The 15,681-nt window shown below is 43.3% G+C and overlaps 1 protein-coding gene across 1 annotated transcript in view; it reads left to right on the top strand.

The window, feature by feature from the left end:
• Positions 1-15,681, top strand: part of LOC122944185 (L-selectin-like) — a 760,442-nt gene that overhangs the window by 404,813 nt on the left and 339,948 nt on the right. The window lies entirely within an intron of this gene.

Genomic DNA, 15,681 nt, shown 5'->3' with positions numbered 1-15,681 from the left:
AATAATGGCCGATTATTGATTCCGCTACCACGGACCACAACGGAAGTCGGAATCCATATCCGGTTCCAGATCGGGATTCTCCGCTAACCCGCCCCCGAACTTTAGACGCCGAACTTAAAACAGAAGTTCGCTCATCTCTACCACCAAGCTCTCAGCAACCGTGCGGCCTTGCTTGATGCTAAGGTTTTCTGTCCATACACTGGAACTGGTCTTCCTGGGACAACCTCTCTTTCAAAGTGCTGGATCCTGACAGGGGACAGCAGATGCTCTCCTTCCTTTGAGTGTCCATTCACTGCCGGATATCTGCAAGCCAGGATGGAATCGGATTCAGCCCCTCACAGCACAATCCTTCCACCATGTCAGATCAACACTTACTGGTTCACCCAGAAGCATGCTGACTGTGCTGCAAAACAGCGGCCTCTAGTGCCCGGAATGCCAAATGACAGCTCCAGTACAATTTAAACATAAATATACAGGCAGAGCTTATCCACAATCTCATACTTTCATGCTCCGCTGTTATCCTGAGCGGCATTTACACTTTCGGCTTTTATTTAATGTCTTATGCTGCATCCGCACGTCCTCACTGTACTGCACTTTTCTACTCTTGGTTCATATTCACTCAGATTGGTCTCACATTCAAACTGCGCTCACCTGTTGGCTGTGACATATCATTCCGTCCCCAGCCGACAGCTGGATCCGTATTACATGCCTGTTATTACATGTTGTATACTCGGCTTACAGGCATAGCTGCTACTGTTGCTCCGTTTTCATGCTCTGGACGCACCACCCTGGTGTTCCCACCTTGCTCCACTCACAACCAGAGCTGCGTTTATACCAATTTTCATGCTCTGCTCACATCCAAAGTTGTGTTCACACTTCTACTGCTACACCAGTGCGTATACCCCACTCACCAAAGCCGCTTTCCATGTCTGCGGTCACATCAAGTTAATATTCCGTTCACATCCAAAGCTGCGTCCGCATGTCTGCTTTTAACATCTTGTCCTATACTCCTTTCACTACTAGAACTGGGTCCACATGTCTGCTTTCGCATCATGTCAATACTCTGCTCACTTTCAGGTTGCATTCATACGTCTGCTTTATACCATGCTTTTCATGCGCTACCCATACTCAGAGCTGCGCCTATACCATGTTTTTATGTACCACTCACATCCAAAGCTGCATTCACCCATTTGTTGTTACATCATGTGTTGTACTCTGCTCCCACTCAAAGCTGCATTCTCCTGTTTATTGCTACATCATGGTTTTGCTCAATCTCACCGGGGCAGTCTGCACCCACCGCTCTGGTACCACTCTCCTGACAAACATAACTGCGTTCTTTTCAGGCTTACGTTCCCTTCCTCAGTGGTCTGTTACATTCCATAGGCCTAGTTTCTGTTTAATCCTGGTTCGTATTCACTCAGATTGGTCTCCTGCCCCAGTTCACCAAACAGCTCCTCAGCGGAGGTCAGTGGGCCGATAGGAGTCCGTTTCCTGGTATGTTTTCACAAGCTGTTCATTTGTTTGTCGCGATAAGAGACTTCCCTTAGCGAACTCGCAATGTCCCAGGCATTTCATGTTTACGTTTATGGTTCACGGTGGTTAGTGTTTTATGTAGGAACGTGCTTCGGATGACTAATGTCTATATTTTTAACGCCTGTCGGCAGTCATGTTCCTTAGGCCACCTTCTAGCCAATCCAATCATTCAAGTCGCTTCATATGCCATCAGGTCCGGCTTACGTTTTAATTACTTATCGTCACCGCAACGTCATCCCTCTGGCTTCGGGGGCCCTATGACCGATCCGGCCTCATGGCTCCGGGGGCCCCTCGACCGCTTTTCATGTTTTGTTTGTTAAGGGTACAACATGGTTGTAGGCTGGTTAGTGTCCCAGGTTTCTGTTGGAGGTTATGCTAGTCCATGTCTTTGTCTTTCTAGGTCATCGAGTCCCAGTTGATTACTAAACCCGTTGGGTTAAGGCCCAATCTTTTCCCCAGCCGTCCTTAATTCTAAGGTTCGCATCCCGGCGGCTGCCCGGCCCCATGGGCCCCTGGTGGTTGCTTCAGCCCCATGGCTTCAGGGGTCTGACCAATGGTTGTCTGTCCACCTGTGCAGCTATGCTTTTGAATGACTCATATCTTTACCTGCTTGCCAGCTTATGTTATTAATTTTAGTTAATGTCTGTTATTATCTCCATTTTCTGTCACGTTTCCCTTCGTCTTTTCAGGTCATGCAGTTGAACTATTGGGGTCACCTTCCACGTCGGTCAGGTCTCGTTCCTAACGATATTTCGCCTTGCATGTTATTTAGGCCACGTAGTTTATCTTGGGTATTGCCTGCCACATCGGTCAGGCTCATGGTTTAATTCACGTGCACCTTATTCATGTCACTTTTCATAGTTATAATTTATATTAAAAAAAAAAAAAAAAACCCATGGCTTCGGGGGGCCGACGACTGCTTCGGCCCCATGGCTTCGGGGGCCCGACGACTGCTTCGGCCCCATGGCTTCGGGGGCCCGACGACTGCTTCGGCCCCATGGCTTCGGGGGCCCGACGTCTGTTTTCAAACCTGCTGGGCTGATTGCCTGGTTGGTTGTCCATCTGTGCATCTAGGCTGATTTGGCCCCTATGTATCGCACACATACCTGCTTACCTAATTTCCTAATAATCCATGTTGATCGCTCCATGTTGATCCATGGCTTCGGGGGCCCGACGACCTGCTTCGGCCCCATGGCTTCGGGGGCCCGACGACCTGCTTCGGCCCCATGGCTTCGGGGGCCCGACGACCTGCTTCGGCCCCATGGCTTCGGGGGCCCGACGACCTGCTTCGGCCCCATGGCTTCGGGGGCCCGACGACTGTTTTCAGTCCTGCTGGGCTGATTGCCTGGTTGGTTGTCCATCTGTGCATCTAGGCTGGCCCCTATGTATCGCATACATACATGCTTCCCTAATTTCCTAATAATCCATGTTGATTGCTCCATGTTGATCCATGGCTTCGGGGGGCCCGACGACTGCTTCGGCCCCATGGCTTCGGGGGGCCCGACGACTGCTTCGGCCCCATGGCTTCGGGGGGCCCGACGACTGCTTCGGCCCCATGGCTTCGGGGGCCCGACGACTGCTTCAGCCCCATGGCGTCAGGGGCCCGACGACTGCTTCGGCCCCATGGCTTCGGGGGCCCGACGACTGCTTCAGCCCCATGGCTTCGGGGGCCCGACGACTGCTTCAGCCCCATGGCTTCGGGGGCCCGACGACTGCTTCAGCCCCATGGCTTCGGGGGCCCGACGACTGCTTCAGCCCCATGGCTTCGGGGGCCCGACGACTGTTTTCAGTCCTGCTGGGCTGATTGCCTGGTTGGTTGTCCATCTGTGCATCTAGGCTGGCCCCTATGTATCGCATACATACATGCTTCTCTAATTTCCTAATAATCCATGTTGATTGCTCCATGTTGATCCATGGCTTCGGGGGCCCGACGACTGCTTCAGCCCCATGGCTTTGGGGGCCCGACGACTGCTTCAGCCCCATGGCTTTGGGGGCCCGACGACTGCTTCAGCCCCATGGCTTTGGGGGCCCGACGACTGCTTCAGCCCCATGGCTTTGGGGGCCCGACGACTGCTTCAGCCCCATGGCTTTGGGGGACCGACGACTGCTTCAGCCCCATGGCTTCGGGGGCCCGACGACTGTTTTCAAACCTGCTGGGCTGATTGCCTGGTTGGTTGTCCATTTGTGCATCTAGGCTGATTTGGCCCCTATGTATCGCATACATACCTGCTTCCCTAATTTCCTAATAATCCATGTTGATCGCTCATTTTATGTTTTGACCGCAAACTGGTCCGGTTCGCCCTACAGCATTATTGTCATGTCTTACGCAGATATTTCGTCTTTCTTTCATTGTTCATGCTTTCGTTCAGGTCCTGCCAGAGGAAGAACAAGTAGGGCAATTCGCTCTAGCATTTCAGTCTCTGATTGTAGTGGATCATATCTTGTCAACCAGGTCCCCGCGCAAAGACTTTGCCTTTTTACCACGACCAGGAATTCATTTTCGCCAGTAGATTCATTGCATTGCATTCCCTCACTCATGGGAGGGCATAGACAGAATCTTGTATATTATGGCTTCATAGCTTCTTGCCGCACTAACCTCCGACTCCCTACAACCACGTTGAATCGGATTTTGGACAAGGTCCAGCATTTTCTCACGGTAAAAACAATTCTCAGGGGCGCACAGTAGAACAAAGCGCGGATAGCTGTTGTCTGGGTAACTATTCAAGGATTCTCTTTCTATCTACATGGTTCTTTTTGGCCCTCATTCCTGCATAGTCTAGGCAGTTAGGTTTTGGTCCCACGATCTCCTGACGCTAGGGCATTGCCAGTACTCGCGCTAGAACCAAACTTTACAAGTTTCAGTTGGTTTTTATGATCCATTTCACAACTTATTCTCGGTCCTCCATTCCGCTTTGGTGCAGTATCCGCAATATTGAGCATCATGTCTCTGGCCTTGTCATCCACAAGATGGGTTGTAAAGTTTCCTACTGGTCTTGCTTCACATACCCCGAATTTTCACTCTAGATCCCGGATGCCTTGCAGTTGGCTTGGGGATTAGTTTGTACATGCTATTCAAAATCCTTTTCTACCCTACTTGGCTTGGTTTTTGCCCACTTATAGGCCTACCCACGATCATGGCTTAGGGCACACAACAAGCCATTTAGTCAGGTCAGCTAAGACACGCCTAGCTGGGTTAGGTTGTTCCTGTTGTTTTCTCCCTAGGGTTCTACGGATACCTCTTGGCCGTAGCCATGACCACAAATATATATATATATATATACACACAGTATATAATATATTCTAGAAGGACCCGGCTTCATCTATTTCATTTAATGTTTGTGTGTGTTGTTAAAAGATATTGACAGTATCCACAATAACAGTGACATCTACAGTACCACGCCCCTTTAACAGTGACCTCCACAGTGGCCTGGTTCTTTAACAGTAACATTCACAGCGCCCTCCCCTTTTACAGTGACCTCCACAGCGGCCGCGCTTTTATTAGTGACCTCCACAGTACCACGTCTCATTAACAGTGATTTCCACAATAACTCACCCCTTTAACAGTGACCTCCACAGAGCTCTGTTCCCTTAGAAAGTGACCTCTACATCACCCTGCCCCTTAACACTGACCTCCCTAACGGACAGTCACCTTAACTGTGACCTCCACCATTCCCTGCCCCTTAACAGTGATCTCCACCACTTTAACCCTTTCATGCCCAGCGCCGTACATGTACGGCACTGGCTGGTGTTTAAAGATGGCGCCCACTCCTGCCCACCGCGGGTGCCATAGCCATGGGTGGCTGCCTGCTTCTTTTAGCAGACACCTGTTGCTCATGTCCGCAAGCGGCAGCAATGCTGATCGCTGACATTTAACCCCTCAGATGCCGTGGCCAATCCTGACCACGGCATCTGAGCGCACTAAAACCAAAAGTGCGCACTTTCGGTTGAGTTCCGGCTCCCCGTGCTGCGATCAGAGGAGCCAGAACGTGTATGCAGCAGCCCGTGTCTTTATGAATGACACAAGGCTGCTGCATAGTATTTCCTATGGAGCTCTGTAATAGGGCTCCATAGGAAAGTAGTGAAATCATCATAGAACTAAAAATAAAAATAAAAATACTCAACATGGTGTCACAATGTGTGAAAACGCCCATAGTAAAAAAAATATTAAAATATATTCCCCATACGGCAAACAGCAAAACGGAAAAAAGCGTCCAAATGGCCGATTCGTCGTTTTTGGTCGCTTCATTTTTGTACAAAAAAATTAATAAATAGTGATCAAAATGTCATGCACACCCCAGAATGGTATCAATAAAAAGATAAGATTGCCCCGCAAAAAATGAGTTCCCATACATCTCCATACACATAATTACAAAAAAGTTGAAATGAAGGTCAAAATATGGCGGGAAAAAAAATAAAACTGATTTTTTTCCCACTATTTAATTTTATTATCAATATTAAAATGCAAGAAAAACTATACATATATATATATATATATATAATAAATGAAAGACACCGCAGCACTCCGTTTGGTGAAAAAAAGTGAGACCCTTTATTCACCTGTGCGACGTTTCGGTCCGCTCATTGGGACCATTCTCAAGCAATGCTTGAGAATGGTCCCAATGAGCGGACCGAAACGTCGCACAGGTGAATAAAGGGTCTCACTTTTTTTCACCAAACGGAGTGCTGCGGTGTCTTTCATTCATTTTAAATTTACACCTTGGTAAGGTGCGTTCACCGCGGGCACCCATACATTTACCATCTGGAGTGCTGCTCTGATCTTTCACTGTCTCTATATATATATATATATATATATATATATATATATATATATATAGGGTATCACAAGATTCATATTGACCTGTAGAATAAAAGTAACTGGTCAGTTTTATCATACATCGAACGTCGTAATAAAACAAAAACAGTAAACTTTGGTGGAATCACATTTTTTTGCAATTTTACCCCATTTAGAATTTTTTTCCCGCTTCCCACAACATCATATGCAATATTAAATGGTGGCGTTGGAAAGTACAACTTGTCGGCAAAAAATAAGCCCTCATATGGCTATGTAAACAGACAAGTAAAAAAGTTATGGCTCTGGAAAGGCAGGAAGCGCAAGACAAAAACGCTAGAGTAAAAAAAAACTCCGGTCCTAAAAGGGTTAACACTAACCTCCACAGCAGCCTACCCCTTTAACAGTGACCTCCACAGTGGCCGTCCCTTTATTAGTGACCTCCACAGTACCCCATCTCCTTAACCCTTAGGATATCATTTTTTTTTTTTTTTTTTTTTCATTTTTGTGTTTTCATTTTTCTTCTCTATTTTCCTTGAGCTATAACTTTTTTATATTTCCAGTCACATAGCTGTTTGAGGGCTTAGTTTTTTTCTGGACAAGTTGTAATTTTTAATGCCACCCTTAATTATGGCATAAAATGTAGTGGGAAGAAGTAAAAAAAAATCAAAATGGGGTAGAATTGGAAAAAAAATAAAGTAAGATATATCGAAATGGCTCACTCTCCAAGTTGTAATGAAAAAGGGTGCACCCCCTAAAAAGGTTACCCCAAACCTTAGAAGGAGATAATATGTACAATAGGATAAGAGGGGCACACCTACATCTAATTCACATCGACCACTAGACAGTAATATATTATTGAATTAAAATTTATTATATATACATACGGTACCTAATAAGTCTAAAATACATAAAGAAATACCATTACAGATAAAGTGCAGTCGTGCTAAGGGTTAATAACGTCATGCACTAAGTTCTTGGTGGTTAAATGTCTCTAGTGGAAATGCTGAGGCTCAATATAGTGGATAAGAATGCAGTCACTATATTGGTCCGCGGTATGCGATTCTTCCAAGAGAGAAAAATAAAATAAAAATGGATGCGTTAATCTTTCAATATAGGATTATTATTATTATTATTATTATTTTATCCTTTGCGCATGATTGCATACATTCCTTTTCGTAATGGTAGCTTTGTTTCGCAGTTGTAGCTCCGCTAGTACACTGTGATACAGTATAGCAAGTACTCACTGTTTGTAGAGGCGGTGAAGTGTTCGGATCGTTGCGCTTAGCGTGACGTCCCACGTGTTGTCAGCGCAGATGATTGTACCTCCAATCTACTTTATCCTGAGTTATAAGCTTGCACTGAATGAACTTGCACAAAAAAAAGAAACAGTCCGTTTGATAAGCTAGGGTCAGTATGAATTCGGCCCTACTAGAAATTTGCCATTGCTTTGTATCTTTTTTACACGGCAGGACTTTCGTTTCTTTACGGATTAGTTGCAAATTCGGTTAAGATGCGCAAATGATGTTGCGGTTTCCTTCTTTCCGTTGAGACTTGTCTACACCATACGCATTTCGGAGTTAACACGACTCCTTCCTCAGTGGTCAAGTCTCATCTGTTGTTTGCCTCTTTATATAGGACTACATCCATTACCCATTTAGAGCTATTGCATCATTTAATGAAACGCCTGAGAGCTGACGTCCAGCATAGCTGGTCATTTAACCTCTTAGTCACAGTATTGCAAAAATATATGTGCATAGTATAAAACTAGACAATAATAGTAGTGGTTCCTAAATATACCATTTTTGCAGAACTTTTATGAACATAAGATAAAAATAACCAAATAGTAATTTTGTATATATAATATTACCTCTTATATATTTAAACAACTATAATTTTAAACCATTATGTTTTAAAACCACTCTAATCATACATTTATATTATAAAATCCTCAATATATATATATAAAATATATCTAAAAGCAAAAAGTATATATCTAAATGTTCAACTGCTGTTTGTTCATTTACATTTATTTCATTGCAATTTTCAAATGCGGTTCTTACTGCGATTTTCAGATGCCATAATTTTTATAATCGCCATTTCCACATTCTTTAAATGCAATAAAACATGCTCCTAAAATATTTATACATCCTTCCCATAGCATTTTATATATCTGGCAAGGTAATACCGTATATTATAGCCATGTATATATATGTGGAGGCTTATAATTAAAAAGCTGGACCTGTCTAATTGGAACGTAGGGTTAATAGTATTTCGTTCTCCCTAGGTAAGTTGTGTGTTGGCTGGTTGATAATTGGTTGTTTCCACAAAGTGTGGACACATGGGTCTCTATACTTATGCGTATGTCTGCTTCCAGACCATGCGTTCTTGAGACGATCTCAAAGTATACACTACGTGCAGAATTATTAGGCAAATTAGTATTTTGACCACATCATCCTCTTTATGCATGTTGTCTTACTCCAAGCTGTATAGGCTCGAAAGCCTACTACCAATTAAGCATATTAGGTGATGTGCATCTCTGTAATGAGAAGGGGTGTGCTCTAATGACATCAACACCCTATATCAGGTGTGCATAATTATTAGGCAACTTCCTTTCCTTTGGCAAAATGGGTCAAAAGAAGGACTTGACAGGCTCAGAAAAGTCAAAAATAGTAAAATATCTTGCAGAGGGATGCAGCACTCTTAAAATTGCAAAGCTTCTGAAGCGTGATCATCGAACAATCAAGCGTTTCATTCAAAATAGTCAACAGGGTCGCAAGAAGCGTGTGGAAAAACCAAGGAGCAAAATAACTGCCCATGAACTGAGAAAAGTGAAGCGTGCAGCTGCCAAGATGCCACTTGCCACCAGTTTGGCCATATTTCAGAGCTGCAACATCACTGGAGTGCCCAAAAACACAAGGTGTGCAATACTCAGACACATGGCCAAGGTAAGAAAGGCTGAAAGATGACCACCACTGAACAAGACACACAAGCTGAAACGTCAAGACTGGGCCAAGAAATATCTCAAGACTGATTTTTCTAAGGTTTTATGGACTGATGAAATGAGAGTGAGTCTTGATGGGCCAGATGGCTGGATTGGTAAAGGGCAGAGAGCTCCAGTCCGACTCAGACGCCAGCAAGGTGGAGGTGGAGTACTGGTTTGGGCTGGTATGATCAAAGATGAGCTTGTGGGGCCTTTTTGGGTTGAGGATGGAGTCAAGCTCAACTCCCAGTCCTACTTCCAGTTTCTGGAAGACACCTTCTTCAAGCAGTGGTACAGGAAGAAGTCTGCAAGGTAAGAAAAACATGATTTTCATGCAGGACAATGCTCCATCACACGCTTCCAAGTACTCCACAACGTGGCTGGCAAGAAAGGGTATAAAAGAAGAAAATCTAATGACATGGCCTCCTTGTTCACCTGATCTGAACCCCATTGAGAACCTGTGGTCCATCATCAAATGTGAGATTTACAAGGAGGGAAAACAGTACACCTCTCTGAACAGTGTCTGGGAGGCTGTGGTTGCTGCTGCACGCAATGTTGATGGTGAACAGATCAAAACACTGACAGAATCGATGGATGGCAGGCTTTTGAGTGTCCTTGCAAAGAAAGGTGGCTATATTGGTCACTGATTTGTTTTTGTTTTATTTTTGAATGTCATAAATGTATATTTGTGAATGTTGAGATGTTATATTGGTTTCACTGGTAAAAATAAATAATTGAAATGGGTATATATTTGTTTTTTGTTAAGTTGCCTAATAATTATGTACAGTAATAGTCACCTGCACACACAGATATCCCCCTAAAATAGCTAAAACTAAAAACAAACTAAAAACTACTTCCAAAAATATTCAGCTTTGATATTAATGAGTTTTTTGGGTTCATTGAGAACATGGTTGTTGTTCAATAATAAAATTAATCCTCAAAAATACAACTTGCCTAATAATTCTGCACTCCCTGTATGTACCAACCAGTCAAACCAATTTGTTTAAATCGTACCTTACTATATACATAGATGTTTTTAAATTCTAATATCAACAGATATATATGTTCTCCTGCAATTTTTATTTAGTTTAGTATTGGTATTTCTTTATGTATTTTAGACTTATTAGGTACCGTATGTATATTTAATAAATTTTAATTCAATAATATATTACTGTCTAGTGGTCGATGTGAATTAGATGTAGGTGTGCCCCTCTTATCCTATTGTACATATTATCTCCTTCTAAGGTTTGGGGTAACCTTTTTAGGGGGTGCACCCTCTTTCATTACAACTTGGAGGGTGAGCCATTCCGATATATCTTACATACTTACCGTTGCCCTACTCTGGTTTTGAGCTCCCCACCAAGTTGAAATGGACATCTGGAGTCACATCGAACAAAAACGTTTCTTAGCAGAATCGTACTTGTTTGACAATTCTGATGAAATTAATATGATTCAACAAGAAAGATTGATGTCTGATACATTCAAGGAGCTTGAGGAAATATCCCAAAAGGACTACTTTTGTCAAAGATTCCAGCTCAAGACCTATATAATGAAGAATTTGAACGAGAATGGAACTCCTTTCTACGAGCACAAACCATTGTACTAATGGAGATGATCGTGAAATGGAGACAAGGCATACTTGAATGTATCACACAACAGATAGAACAGATGAAAATTGTGATTGATAAGTTGCCAAAGAATGATGAATTTACATTCTTACAAGAGCGATTGTGCAAGAATTTAGACAAAATAGAGCATGATATTATTATGGAAAAAACAAAGAAAGCATATAATATACAAAAGTCCGATAATAAGTTCAAAAATCCACAAATAGAAGAGAAGAATCACAAACAACTAAAAACACGAAAACCATGTGAAATAAAAGATACACATGTAGATATAGAAAATAATTACACTATACCCACAACGAACAGATATGAAATTTTTAGCCGCCACTACTTTTCCAGGCATGCCATCCCTTCCCTGCACAACCAAGTGGGGGACAAAATCAGGTGTGCACTGTGCAACGCCATCTGTGACAAGGTGCACCTCACTACGGATACGTGGACCAGTAAGCATGGTCAGGGACGTTATATATCTCTATAACAGCACACTGGATAAATGCAGCGGCGGCTTGGCCTGAGGCGGATAGCAGTTTGCCGCATGTCCTTCCACCACCGAGGATTGCAGGGCGCTTCAGTTTGCCTCCTGTTGCTTCCTCCTCCTACTCTGCTTCCTCATCTTCTACCGGCTCCTCATCCGGTCAGCGTAACACCTTCATCACCAACTTCAGCGCAGCCAGGGGTAAACGACAGCAGGCAGTTTTAAAACGTATCTGTTTGGGGGACAAACCCCACACCGCGCAGGATCTGTGGACGGGCCTTGAACAACAGACCAATGAGTGGTTGGTGCCAGGGAGTCTCAAGCCCGACCTGGTTGTGTGCGATAATGGGCGAAATCTCTGCTTTAATAATTTGTCCCACATTTGCGCTTCATCCCATTGCAGCCATTGAACTCCCTTGGATGAGGTCTCCCTTTCTCACGCTCCCTCTCTGGCATTGAACCCTGATTCACCGATAACCGTGATCAACACGGTAGGCTCAGAAAAGAACTTTGAAAGTTGATAGAGAAGATATCCAAATAGATTCTGGACGTCACTGTCATGGTCTTACCTCCTTGCTGTTCTCCTTCGTTTGACATGTGCTGGCGGCCATCTTGGTTTCTGGGTTTTCTTGTAGCCTCCCACCCTGCGGCTCCTCCTTCCCACTGGGAGGAGCTGGATGCCTAGCTCATATATATAGGAGGTCTGTGGCTTCAGTTCCTTGCTTGGTCCTCCTGTGCTCACATGCTTCTAAGACTGCTGCTGCTTCTGGTTCCTGATCCTGGCTTCGTCTGACTACCCTGCTGATTCCTGATCCTGGCTTCATCTGACTACCCTTCTGGTTCCTGATCTCTGGTTTCGCAAGACCCTGCTTCGGTTTAGCCATCCGTTTGGACTTTTGCCTTACAGCTTTATTTTCAATAAAGCCTTCTTATTTCCACTCATCACTTGTTGTACGTCTGGTTCATGGTTCCATGACAGTCACAGGAACGTGCGATCAGGCAGAAGTTATCTAGAGTCAACAAAGCGGCAGCAGGGCCTCTCCTGTCTAACATTTCCTAATCCAAAATACCACAGTGACAATCCCTGTAATTTTTAATTAATCATTCAAATAACAGGGCATCTTAAGAGTCCTTTATTGTTATTTATCGTCACTACCTCCCCGAGTCGGGAGTGGGTAATTGCCGCGCGCCCCCTCCTTTCCTTCAATTCTTCCGTTTTAATAGCTTCTCCCACATTTCCCTCGATCACAATTAAATTTCATCCTTTCATCTCCCTTGGATGTGGTCTCTCTTTCTTATGCTCCCTCTCCGTTGTGGAACCATGATTCGCGCTAACCGTGATCAACATGGTAGGCGCCGTAGGCAACGAAAGTTGATAGAGCAGATATCCAATTGGATCGTGAACATCACAGGGACGTGCGACATGGTGGGGCAGTATGTTTGCACATGCCTACACGAACTGACTGATGGTTCTGCCCCCTGCAACTTCTGGCTCTCCAAGTTGGGCACATGGCCTGAGCTTGCCCTTTACGCCTTGGAGGTGCTGGCCTGCCCTGCAGCCAGTGTATTGTCTGAACGTGTGTTTAGCACGACTGGAGCGGTTTATCACACTTTGTATTTCGCAATGTTTTGGGGAGTACCCTAATTTAAACAAATATTAATAAATTTAAAACCAAAAAGCAGTGTAGGCTACCTCCTCCACCTACACTGCCACATCCACCGCCTCCTCAACCTTCTACTCCATATGGACCTCGTCCTCCTAGATCAAGATTATTATTATTTTTACATATTTTATGTTATTTAAAGTCATTTCACTATCCACATTTGTTTTCAAAGCACTTGCCATGCTTATAACCACATTTTGATGCCATTTGCAGCCCTCTAGCCCTTTCCATGACATTTTTACAGCCATTTTAGTGCTCAAAAGTTTGGGTCCCCTTTGACTTCACAGGAGTTTGGGTTCGGGGTCAAGTTCAGTCCCGAACTCAAACTTTTTTGTGAATTTCGGCCGAACCCTTACATCCAGGTGTCCGCTCAACTCTACATGGCTCCCAAAATCAACACAGACTATGGAAGCTTCACAGTGGACTTCAAACATCTTGCATTGTGTGGCTCTCTATGCTTTCTCCAGACTCTGGGTCCTTGGTTTCCAAATGAGATGCAAAATTTGCTCTCATCAGAAAAGAGGACTTTGGACCAATGAGCAACAGACCAGTTATTTTTTTCTTTAGCCCAGGTAAGACGCTTCTGATGTTGTTTGTTGTTCAGAAGAGGCTTGACAAGAGGAATGCAACATTTGAAGCCCATTTCCAGGAGCCATCTGTGTGTGGTGGCTCTTGATGCACTAACTCCAGCCTCAGTCCACTCCTTGTGAAAGTCCCTAACACTTTTGAATGGCCTTTTCCTGACAATCCTCTCCAGGCTGCAGTCATACCTGCTGCTTATGCACCTTTTTCATCCACACTTGTCCCTTCCACATAACTTTCTATTAATGTGCTTTGATACAGCACTTTGGGAACATCTAACTTCTTTTGTAAATACCTTTTGAGGCTTTCCCTCAAGGGTGTCAATGATGGTTTTCTGCACAACTGTCAGGTCAGCAGTCTTTCACATGATCGTGATTCCTACTTAACCAGACTGAAAGACAATTTAAAGGCTCGGGAACCCTTTGCAGGTGTTATGGATTAATTAGTTGACTAGAGTGTGACACTTTGAGCCTAGAATATTGAACCATTTCACAATATTCTAATTTTCTGAGTTTGTGAATTGGGGGTTTTCATAAGCTGTAAGCCATAATCATCCAAATTATAACAAATAAAGGCTTGAAATATCTCGCTTTGCATGTAATGAAACTATCTCATATTAGGTTCACCTTTTAAGTTGCATTACTGAAATAAATAAACTTTTGCACAATATTCAAATTTTGAGTTTCACCTGTGTGTGTGTGTGTGTGTGTGTATGTGTGTGTATATATATATATATATATATATATATATATATAGCACAGAAAATCCGCAGCACTCCTTGAAGTAAAAAAATGTGCAGTCTATTCACACATGTCAGAAAAGACTTTTCTGACATGTGTGAATAAACTGCACATTTTTTTTACTTCAAGGAGTGCTGCTGATTTTCTGTGCTATTTATCCTGTCCTGCATCGAGGGACTACCGCGGGCACCTACACAGCTTTAGCTGCATATTGAGGAGTGCTGCCTGACCTTTTCTATGGATATATATATATATATATATATATATATACACATACATACACAGTATATGTAATCAAGAAGAACGGGCAGCACTCCAAAATAAATAAAATGAAACTTTGTATTTACCCACGTGGAACAAGCGACGTTTCGGCTCTTGGAAAGGCTCTATTGTAGAGCCGAAACGTCGTTTGTTCCACATGGTTGAATAAAAGGTTTAATTTTTATTTTATTTCTTTTGGAGTGCTGCCCGTTCTTCTTGATTGTTTATATTGGGGTCGTGCTTACCCCTTTTGTTTTCTTTTTAGACGGTGCTGCCATTTCTATTTTTTCATTTCTATATACACTGTATATACAGTATATAGGCTTGGTGATTGTGGCTATTTATGCTACAAGCATATCAATTGGTTTTTCTTATAATGTTGCATCTTTTCATTGGCTATAGATTCCCTTTTTTGTATTTGTTGTGTATCTGAGACTGTTATGTACACACTTGTCCCTCTTTAGTCTTCTGATTAACCACACATTTTCCGGGAAACATGTTAGGCTAGTGTAGAGATTTTTTAGGATACAGACCAGGGATAGGATCCGGTTCTGTGCAGAGTTATGGTTCTAGGGACTTTGCAGGGTCAATAAGGCCCCACTGTTATCAAAAAGAGACCCTCTATGCCTTGTGCTATTGTGTTTACATGCCTGGTCAGTATACCATGTTGAGATTTTCTACCATTTAATATATACTGGTGATCAGCACTTATTTATCAAGACCCCATTTTTGTCTTTGCATCTTTTGGAGGAATTATTTTAATTATTTGATTTAAAAAAAATTACATCTTAATACGGTGCATTCTGTGCTATGTTTTAAAACTGGCATTTTCATTAGTGAATGCATGTTTCTGTGATAGTATTTGATGAATCTGCTCCATTGTCTATGAGATCTGTATCTCAGCCATGTAATAGTAACATAGTACATAAGACCGAAAAAAGACATTTGTCCATCCAGTTCGGCCTGTTATCCTGCAAGTTGATCCAGAGGAAGGCAAAACAAAAAACTGTGAGGTAGAAGCAATTT

This window comes from Bufo gargarizans, chromosome 7 (genome assembly GCF_014858855.1).
Source record: "Bufo gargarizans isolate SCDJY-AF-19 chromosome 7, ASM1485885v1, whole genome shotgun sequence".
Classification (NCBI taxonomy): domain Eukaryota; kingdom Metazoa; phylum Chordata; class Amphibia; order Anura; family Bufonidae; genus Bufo; species Bufo gargarizans.
The sequence above is the reverse complement of the archived record's forward strand: the minus strand, read 5'-3'. Positions and strand labels throughout refer to the sequence as shown.